The sequence below is a fragment of the Semicossyphus pulcher genome, unplaced genomic scaffold (assembly GCF_022749685.1).
Source record: "Semicossyphus pulcher isolate SPU_LCO1_2020_fin unplaced genomic scaffold, fSemPul1.0.p SCAF_3, whole genome shotgun sequence".
NCBI lineage: Eukaryota > Metazoa > Chordata > Actinopteri > Labriformes > Labridae > Semicossyphus > Semicossyphus pulcher.
Window position 1 is genome coordinate 33,007,021 of NW_027211704.1, and position 10,584 is coordinate 33,017,604.

The following is a 10,584-nucleotide window of genomic DNA, read 5'->3' on the forward strand; positions in this document are numbered from 1 at the left end:
TTGAAAGTCAAATTTAGGGAAGACATAATGAGAATATAATCCTAAATCGTATGTCAAAAAAGGAAATCACTCATGCACCTGTTTTCTGCCCAAACTCTTGTAACAAATACTTCACTTCAACTTTTATAACTTTAACTGAAGGTACACTCAACGTTTCTAACAAAAAACACACGTTCTTTACAACATTGTTAAGGAGACATTTTCTCCTTTTTATGCCTTTAAAGAATTCCCCAGAACACTGAGTCCTTTTGTTTGACAAGAACCAAACAACTGTTCAATTTAGAGCTATTTGTATTTAAGATGAGTATTTGCAGATGTAAACCTCTTATATATTTTTACAATCTCTTTTTTTTGCAATATATCAAATAAACTCTGATCATATGATACTTTACACTTTGAATTTATCGTAATCTATAGAAGTACTCCTTGCAGTCATAGTAGTAAAGTAGTTTGACAGAGCTGTGTGATGTGTGCACTTCCTTTTCACATTTTTACATTGTTGTGCAGAATGTTTTAACTTTAACTAAATAAAGGATTTTATACTGGCCCAGCATGTCCCACAATTATTTATGTTAAACTGTATCTTATGTTACTGTAAGTGCTTAAATCTCTAATCGTATGTCTTTTCTATTGATGAAGCATAAATTAAATATGCAATCGATATTAAAACTGATTTTATTTTATTTTAATCCATTTAAATGTATTTAAATAGCAGTATATATTTAGGTTTGACAGAGGCTATACAGATAAAAAGAGTTGTTTTAGTTGCTATTTTTTTGTCCATACTAAGGTACTCTAAACTCGGAGTTTCCGAGGAGCGCCTGAATGCGTCACCGCAGCGGAGTCACGGTGTGAAGGAGCGGCTCCGCTCAGCCCGCATGTGTTCAGTTTGTTTATAACGCGCGGAGCTTCAGGTGAGCGACACTGACCTGCGAGGATCCGTCCTGATTTTTACCGCCGAAGAGGAATAAGTGAGAGTCCAGAGATCCACATCAGACACAAACTCTGCTCGGTGAGTCCAGGAAACTTTTCTGACATGTTGGTGCTGCGGGCGCTCAGGAGGGAATAACGAGGGGATGGATGTGACGGTTTGTGGGAAAGAAGGTTCATTTGTGCGGTTACAGAGCTGTAGAGGATGTTCGGAGAACCTTTAGTTTTGTCACTTAAATTCCCCAAACCTGCAGTTTCTTCTGTAAATAAAGACACTGCTCCCGTCAGTGTGAAACTCCGGGTCATCACATCTTTGATGGTGACCTTACTGTGATCTTCACCTGCAATATTCCCCGTAATTTCTGTATGAAATAGAGCTGCGACAAAGACTCTTCATCACACAAAAAAAGCAATAAATCCTGACCGTTTATGAAACTGTAACCAAGAAATATTTGACATTCTAGCTAATCAAATGAGTTTTCTTTGATTGACTAACCAATTTTAAACAAATACTCTAGCTGAGGCTGGTTCATGTTTCTTTAATCTCATTTAATTTTAAATACGCTAAAAGATGGTTTGTGTTTCCACTCATGACTTGTCTCAGGTGGTCGTTCAGAAGTTTCCAGGGGTCCTTGTTTTATCTCGTCTGCTCATTCGAAGGTTTTCAGCATCACTGTAGAATATTTGGAGGTTATAAATGTGATTTTAGGGGTTTTAAAGGTGTTTTGTTGCTACAGAAATGTTTAAAGGAGTCTCTGTAGAAGCTGCTGTGATCATTTAGGACATGCTGGTGGTTCCTGTGTGATATTTTAAGGGTTGTTAAGACATATTTGAAGTGTTTTGTAGTCATTAGAGATGTTTAAATGTTACTTGCGGGTTCTGGTGGCCCAAAATGTTTCCAGGTTTGGATTGTCAGTGAGTTTCAGAGAGGCTTTGGAAGAGTTTTTGCAGTGGCAAATTTCCAGATGATTCAGGAAAACCAGGAATAATTTTTGTACTGAATTACCCCAACATAAACATATATGATGTTATATTTCTATATGCAGTATGTTCCTGTGATATGAGCGCTGTGCACACACTGAGGTCGGGGGTTTGGGGAGATATTTACCAAAGCCCGTCCTGTGTGTCTGCTGTGAATAAACGTCCCCCAATTGTCCCCGTCCTTTCCTGTTATGGAGTTCAACACCCCCTCTGTACAATCTGTGTGGGACTGCTGCTGTTTCCTGTGTGTGTGTGTGTGTGTGTTTAGATTGTTGTCTTCCTGCTGCATTGTGTCATTGTGTCTCCTGTGCTGCTGCAGCGATGATAATGGAGTGACGCTGAACACTCAGCCACCTGTAGGATGTGTGTGTTTGTACATTTACTCAAGTTCAGCACTTATGAACAGTTGTAGTCGCCTTTGTGTTTCTTTATTCATTTAATTTCATGCTACTTTAAAACTCTACTTTAAAACACGTATACTTAGTTTTATTTACCTGCCAGACGTTTTTTTATCAAGAGCTCGATTATTTGGTCGATAAAGTTTCATAAAAAGTAGGAAAAAATTAAATCAACGTCCAAGATTTTGTGATTTTTGCTCATAAATTGACTGAGATTATGAATTTGCAGACACAATGCTGATAGAAATGAGATAAAGTAATTGAACATGTGAAATGGAGTATGGACAAGTATAAACAGAGCCCATGTTTGTACCTGCTGAGCGCTGAGTGCAGCCTGTTGAAGCTCCTTGACTCCTTCAGTAAAGAGGGGATAACATCAGCCTTATCTTTGGCCGGCTGCTGAGTGAAGCGTGTAAAAATCAGGTTAAACTAAACATCAACACGAGCTGAGGAGCTCAGAGGAAGTCAGCACCTGTCTGACAGAAGGAAACACACAGTGACACAGATGCAGCAGGCCCTCTGCTCGTGTTTCTAAACCTGAGTCGAGTTAAGCGGAGCTCCACTTCTCTCTAAGAGCAGAATCAACAAAGAGTCCTGATAAAAACTCTTATCTGATGGCTGCCGGCCACAGAGAAGTTCAAAGCTGCAGCTCTTTTCAGCACTTTCACTTCTGTCTGGGTTTCTGTTTCGGTGACTCGGGTCAAACCGAGCAGCGGAGAAAACTGACTTTTCATTTAGAGACAGGGTGGAATGAAGGTCTTGGCACGTATGGGAATTAAAGAAACTGATCCCAGATGGCAGTTTTTAAATTGTTATGTTTGTTTTCTCTGCATCCAAACTGCTCACGAGTGCCTGTTGTCTGCCTTTTGTAAGTGCTCCAAATGGAACAAAATAAGTCTTATTCTCAGAACGGCATCTGTCGTTTCCATGATCTTGAATTTTCTGTTATGTTGTCTCTTCTTCAAACCGCTGACCCAAACAGCTGTTGTGATCCCGTGCGCTGCATGCAGAGGTACACAGGGCCGTTGTGCAGAGTGAGACACAGTGGCGGTCTGACGTCAGTGTGAAGCAGTGGAAAAAAAACTGAAATACAGCGTACAGTTGAACTGACATGTTTGTTTACATGTCTCTTTTAAGTGGCTAAAGTACGTGGTACTCCTGAGGAACTCCGGTCGGCTTCTCCTAACTGTGAGTTCTCACCGAACCTGAATAGACGCGAATCTGAGAGTTAAAAAAAATTGAGCTTCCTCGGCGAATTCGCGTCACGCGGTGTAGTGCAAGCCTATCAACATCGAGATTCTCCTGACGCTGTTGGTAACCATGGAGAAAAGCCCCGCTTCCTCTCCTCCATTCCGGAAGTGAAGGGCGAATATTCGCCTGTAATTTAAACACGTTTGTTGTGAATGCACAGTAACAGGTTATCTACCGTATGTGGCACACTTACTATTGATAAGTACCACATACAGCCCCACGTCAAACAACCCGAACCATCCTGATCTGCTATTTCAAAGTAAATAAAACATACCAGGTATAAATGACCCAGATGCACAGTGTAGTTTATGTTTGTGGTTGTGATGTGTTTGTTCTAACTTTGGTGTTTGTTGTGAACCAGTAAGATTATCTTGAGAGGACGCTGTGCGTGTAATAACGGAAGCTGACGGTTAAATCAGAGTTAAAGTGCAGCTGAAGAATCAGTATTATTATTATTTTTGCTTTTGCCTTTACTGACAGGACAGCTGAAGAGAGACAGGGAATGTTGGCAGTAGATAGTGGGGGGATGACATGCACCAAGTGATCAGCAGACCGGGAGTCGAACCTGTGATCAGTGCGTCGAGGGATTTAGTATCTATACATGGGGCACACCTGCTCTACCAACTGAGCCAAACCAAGATGTTCTGCATCTCCGAGGTCCTACGACACAACATGTGTTGGTCGGTAGACATGTTGGCAGTTACAGGATTGAACCTGAAACCTGTCAGACACAGAAAGGCTTCTCTCACCTCTTGGCACATATTACTGTACAAAATGTTTCCTGCAGCCCGACCAGACGCTGTCTTCCTCTCTGTTTCATCATCGTATAACTTCCACGATGCGTCTCTGAAATGTGCTTCTCATTCTCCATGGATGAAAGGCATATCTTCCTCAGGTTGTACGCCCGTTAGATACGCAGGTCTGTTTTTCATTCTGGGTTTGATGTCAGTTCTTCTTTCATCTGCCCTCATCTGTATCACTCTGTATCTCTGCAGCAGGACAGTGAGAGGCTGTTTCAGGCCTCTGAGGCAGAAAGTGTTCGAATCATGATTAGATTTTTGTTGAACTGGAAATCACTAAATCATTTTCCGTCCTGTCGGGTGTGTGTCTCTGCATTTAGGGTATTTTGAGTATAAAATATGCCGTCTGACACAAGTGAAGGTTCATGTACACTCTAATATTTACACACGGGCACGGACACACACACACACACACACACACACACACACAGGAGGTCATTTTTAGTTTCTTTGTATGTTTTTGGTTTGTCTGCAGGTCTGTCTGTCACACTCTTGAGGAGGCACACCTGGAGGGAATATCTTCAAATTGTCAGCTCATTTAAAGGTAGAATAAGTCGGATTTTCCTAGAAAAATAAAATATAGACTTTTACAAATATAATATAAATCATCACTTCTGGGCCTCTATACATGTGTGTTGGTGAGTGTGTGTGCAGACCCTTGTGAGACCCTTCCCTCTGCGTCTATTCTGTTGTTTTGCTTTGCATGGGACGTTTTCAGGAGGGGGCGCTGTTGTGGTTCCCTGAGCCAATCACAGCGTACAGGTGAGTGTGGGAGTGGTTCAAATTAACAACTGGGCCCCATTCAGACCTGTGAACATGGCGACAGAGCGATGCAGAGATGGCCTTCTTTCTGTTGGACAGGTAGGTGCCTCAAACCGGTTAGGACAAGCTAACCGGTGGTAAGGATGCTAGCGCAAAGCTAATTGTGATGCTGTCGGTGGGGTGGGCGTGTTCTCGCACGAGAGAGTGAGCCTGAAGAACCCAGGAGGAGGGGCCCAGTTTGAATGTGTTGTTGACACCGTCTTTTTAATTTGTAAGTGCAGTTTTGCGATAACAAAGAACAAATCTCTGTGAAGCTTTTATTTGACCTTTAACCTTCTGGATTTATAAACATCTCATCACGCCCGTGCGTCCCTGCTGCACGATAAAGACTAATGTGTGCCGTTAGTCTGAGTTAAGACTTGTGGGCCAGCGACCGCAGGAGTCTGGCTCTTTGAGGCAGGAGTGGGACGGAGGCAGAACGAGATCCTTCATCAATTTTAATGGAGAGGCTGACAGTGTGCATCAAGTCAGTGTCAGCGACATGGCCCATTACACAAAGTCACTTGTAAACGTTTTATATCCTCTGTGGGCACGTTTGCATTAGAGTGGAGAAACATCACGGAGGGGTGATAAATGTCAGTGGAAAGTCCGCTGCAGGTTTTTTGGACTGAAAGACGCATTAAGCTTTTTGTACCTCAGAGAACAGATCATCTGCAGTGTAATGTGAGTGCAGGGCTTGTATTGGGTTTTTATTCTGTTCCAATTACACAATGACGACAAACAACAGTAAATCAGTAAGATTGTTATATTAGACAAAACATGCAGTTCTTAAGGGATGACTGTACTATTTAAACATTTAAGGTACCAGGTCCACTGTGAAAGTTAGTTTGTATTCAGAGTCCTGTGTGGGTAAGGATTGCTCAGGTCTCCTGTCTAACATTGGACAAATACAAACCATGTAATATGTTCTTCTGGCCGTAACGTTTAGGGAATAAAATCATTTTGAAATCAAACCCGAAGGAAAATCTGATACTCAGGAGGCAAATACTGACCTCTGTTTGATTCAAACTGATATATTCTCTTATTAAAGCTGGTAAAAATGATCTTACATGATATTATACAATATAACAGAATAAAAGCTGAGGGTGTGGTCAGTACAAACAACTCAAGGTTAGGTTTAATACATGCATTGATGTTTTCTCCATCCATTCGTCCATTTTCTTCCACTTATCCGAGGCCGGGTCGCAGTGGCAGCATGCAAAGCAAGGTGACCCAGGCGTCCCTCTCCCCGGCAACATTTTCCAGCTGCTCCTGGGGGATTCCGAGGCGTTCACAGGCCAGACGGGGTATACAATCCCTCCAGCGAGATCTGGGTCTGCCCCGGGGTCTCCTCCCAGTTGGATGTGCCTGGAAAACCTCCACAGGGAGGCGCCCAGGAGGCATCCTAATCAAATGTACGATCAACCTCAACTGGATCCTTTCGTTGTGAAGGAGTAGCAGCTCTACTCCGAGCTCCCTCCGAATGTCTGAGCTCCTTACCCTATCTCTAAGGCTGAGCCCAGACACTCATTTCAGCCGCTTGTATCCACAACCTCATTCTTTCGGTCACTACCTAAAGCTTGTGACCACAGGTGAGGGTTGGAATGTAGATCAACTGGTATATCGAAAGCTTCAGGCTCAGCTCCCTCTTCACCACGACGGTCAGGTACGCCTCTCCCCGGCCGGAGAGGGCAATCCGCTGTTTTCCGGCAGAGAATTTAAATGTCTTTTCCATACCTCCGAATCTTTGCCAAGAAGCTGTCAATGAACTCAACACTTTCTGTAGTTTTTTCACATTAACAGCTTACCGATAACAGGAAGGCTGGGATGCTGGAAAAAGTGGACAGTAAAAGGACCAATACAAATTTAGTGAATGAAAACTTCTGTTCTGTCTGAGGAGAGAAACTGAGATTAGCAGAGTATAACATCACACTTTTTTTGGTACCAATGGAATTACTGCTGTAGAAATACACATAATATAGAATGTATCAATATAACACATAAACAAAGAAGGTTTGGGATAACTGGGAGGCTGGAGAAAGCAGGAATATAAAACTTTTTTCTTCGGTAGCTGTTCCAAAAAAAGACCCTGTGCTCTCTGCCTTTGTAGCCGCTATTTGAGGATTTACAGTAATCGACTGCATGAACCTGAATCTTACTCTCCAACCCTTTCATAAAACTGTTTTAAACCCCAATAATGCACACTGGGTTCTTCAGATTTTTATCATTTTGATCTTACTTATTAATCATGTGAGGTTCATGCCAGAAACGTCTGCATACACAGCACCAGAATCCAGGTAGTCTAATTCCCATAAATACCTTTATAACTGCTATGTTATGCATGTAATGTAAGTCTGTCATTTGGAAACACTATTTACATACAAGATTGATGATAAAACAACATGAAACTCTGAGTTACACCCAAAACCAGCTGCACTCACAAACCTGAAGTCAACCGGCCACCGCTAATGAATTAAATCTGCTTTTAAAGAAGCGTCCCAAAACATTAATCTTTAACCCAAAGGCCCAACTCAACGGTATCATACCAGTCCTGCACTGGATGTGTGACTTCCTATGTGTGGTTTTATTGTTTTTTTAATATGTTTCATCTTGTTTCACCTTACCTTAAATGATCAAATCGTGTGTCTGATGCCCTTGTTCTCTGGGGCTAAGCACAGCCATCCTTCTGTTTTCTGCCATTTTGAAGATTGTTTGTCGAAATGGTTGCAGGCCAAGACGGATTGGCCTGAAGCCCTCCACCCTAACTACTCCCCCCAGCCCCTCCTGCGGGATCCCGAGGCATTCCCAGCCCAGATGGGATAATTAGTCTTGTCAAAATGTTTGGGTCTACCACAGGGTCCCATTCCACTTGGACATGGCCAAAATATCTTCCCCTGAGTCCAGGCAGCATCCCCATCAGATACCAGAGGCTGCTTCTCGGCACGGTGCCATTCTGTTGGTTATTACTCTCAGCTGAAGCCCATAGCTGACTGCTTTGTAGGACCTCAGCGTCAGGCGCAGCATCCTCTTCACCATGACTGCCTGGTTCAACATTCCCATCTCCATCTTCATCCCCATCTAGGGACCAAGACCCTGAAAATTTTAACTGCTTCATTTGTGATAGCAAATCATTCTCCGGTTCATTTCCCAGCTCAGTACTGTGGCTGTTCAGCCCGGGAGGTTCAGACCCTCGTCCCAATCACTTCACATCTGGCTACAGACCCCACTAAGGCTTGGCAGAGCCCAACCGCCACTGAAGATTGTACTTGACTTAGGCCACGTCCAAGCTCAACTTTCCCACAACAAGTATTTAAAAATCCAGACGTACACAGTCCTGATACTCTAAAACATGAATGTTGCACTGTCACCACATGATCATTGTAATGAGAGATAAAGGGCCGCAATGATTGTGTTCAGTCATCTGAGTCGTAGAGACCAAAGCTCTAACGCCGATCAGAAGTTTGACTAGTTGGCTCTTAAGTAGTTGGATACAAAACTTTCCGTCCTTTTTTCCTTTAGTGTCAAGTTTTATGAACGTCTTCAACTGTTGGCCAGACAGAAACATTTCCAGCCAACTATTTTGTTAGAGCTCCAAGGCCACGTCAACATTACATTTATCATTATATCATTTTAGCGGGATGAAGAACAGCTAGTGAGTGATTAGCTTGAGTTTCATGTTGAGCGGATAAAAACACAAAAGTGCAGATTCAGCTGACAGAAAGAGAGTCCACTGGGAGTCTCTTGACTGATGAATGGATTCGTCCATTCTTATGCATCCATCCATCAATTTTCTTGCATTTATCCGGAGCTGGGCCACGTGGCAGCAGGCTAAGCAAGGTGACCCAGACATCCCTCTTCCTCGCCACAGTTTCCCGCCCCTCCTGGGAGATTCAAAGGCGTTCCCAGGCCAAGTGGGATATGTAATGCCTCCAGTGAGATCTGGGTCTGCCCTGGGGTTTCTTCCCAGTTGGACGTGCCTGGAAAACTTCCAAAGGGAGGTGCCCAGGAGGCATCCTAATCAGATGCCCGAACCTCCTCTACTGGCTCCTTTGGATGCAAAGGAGTAGCAGCGCACTTAGTGTGTCCCCTGTACCTGAAACTATAGATCCCCCTATTAACAGAGAATACAGTCACAGCTCTTACTCCAGTTGTACAAGGACCAAATTGCACAAGTTTGGCGCACCATACTGCGGTAGTACAAGACAATGAGAAACACAATCATTACTCTACTTTAAGTCCACAAACATGTTGATACTGGATGGGCTAGTTTCCCATGAACCAACCCAGTATTCTTGGGAAAAGCTGATACTGCTCCAATCAGAATCCACATGACTGAGCTTCCTGTCCAACAACCCTGACATAAACTTCCCCGTTCATAACCTTCCCTGAGCTGTGTGGTACCCAAATATTTGGAGCACTCTCTCAAGTCTCTTGGGAACCAACACAACATCTGCAGGTCCACAGGTGCTGCCCCTTTACCTCCACACACAGGCTGTTCTTACTTACACCTACGAAATGTAATGCACTGTTATTCATACATAATCCACATACTCATCAGACAGAGGGTCTTACCTGAGGTGGAGGGAGGTGACTTAGTAGAAGCAAACAATGTAGTCCAATTGGGATGGAATTGGTGTGATCGATTGGTCATGGGTTTTACCCAACTGAAATGACTACAAAGTGTTAGATTGGAAGATGCTACAGTTGCTAACCAATGCTAACAGATGCTACAGCTAACAGATGGAATGAGAACACTTTCATGGATACGTTTCATGAACAGCCCAGTCACATCCAGAGACTTCAGCTTCTCAGGGTGAATATCATCCATCAACTCAGGGTTAAGATTGGGCCACGATGATACAAATAAACTCCCTCTGTAGTTTACTTATATTTTTAAATCCTGTTCACACAATTTGCAAAAATTGACCGTTTTGTCCAAGTTGTGGGAAAATCAGATCTTCAGTTCGCTCTTGGTCCCACTGTAATCGCTCATTACTCAACGTCATTGGACCAGACTGATCCTCTCTTTTGTCCAACAGATATAATGTAAACACTTTCTAATGGACACCGAGGTTTTCCCATAACCGTCTATAAAATACGTCTTTAAAAAACCCAACCTAGCGTTTATTTATTCTGGGGAAATTAATGTGCACAGATGCTCTCTTTCAACAACCCTCTGCTTGACATTTGCTCTCCTCCCAGCAGTTATTTCTGCGAGCACTCCTCTAACACTCTTTCGTAGCTCCACTGAGGAAAGTTAAGGCTAAGTGTCTCGCACAGTGACGGCACACAAGTAGCTGATGAGGGAGGGGAAGCAGTTCACAACTCACTCCAACAACCACCCAGTAGTCGTCTGAATCAGCGGAGGCGTCCCCACCCTTTACCTTGTGGTTGTTGAATGAATGAAAGCATGTGATGTTTGG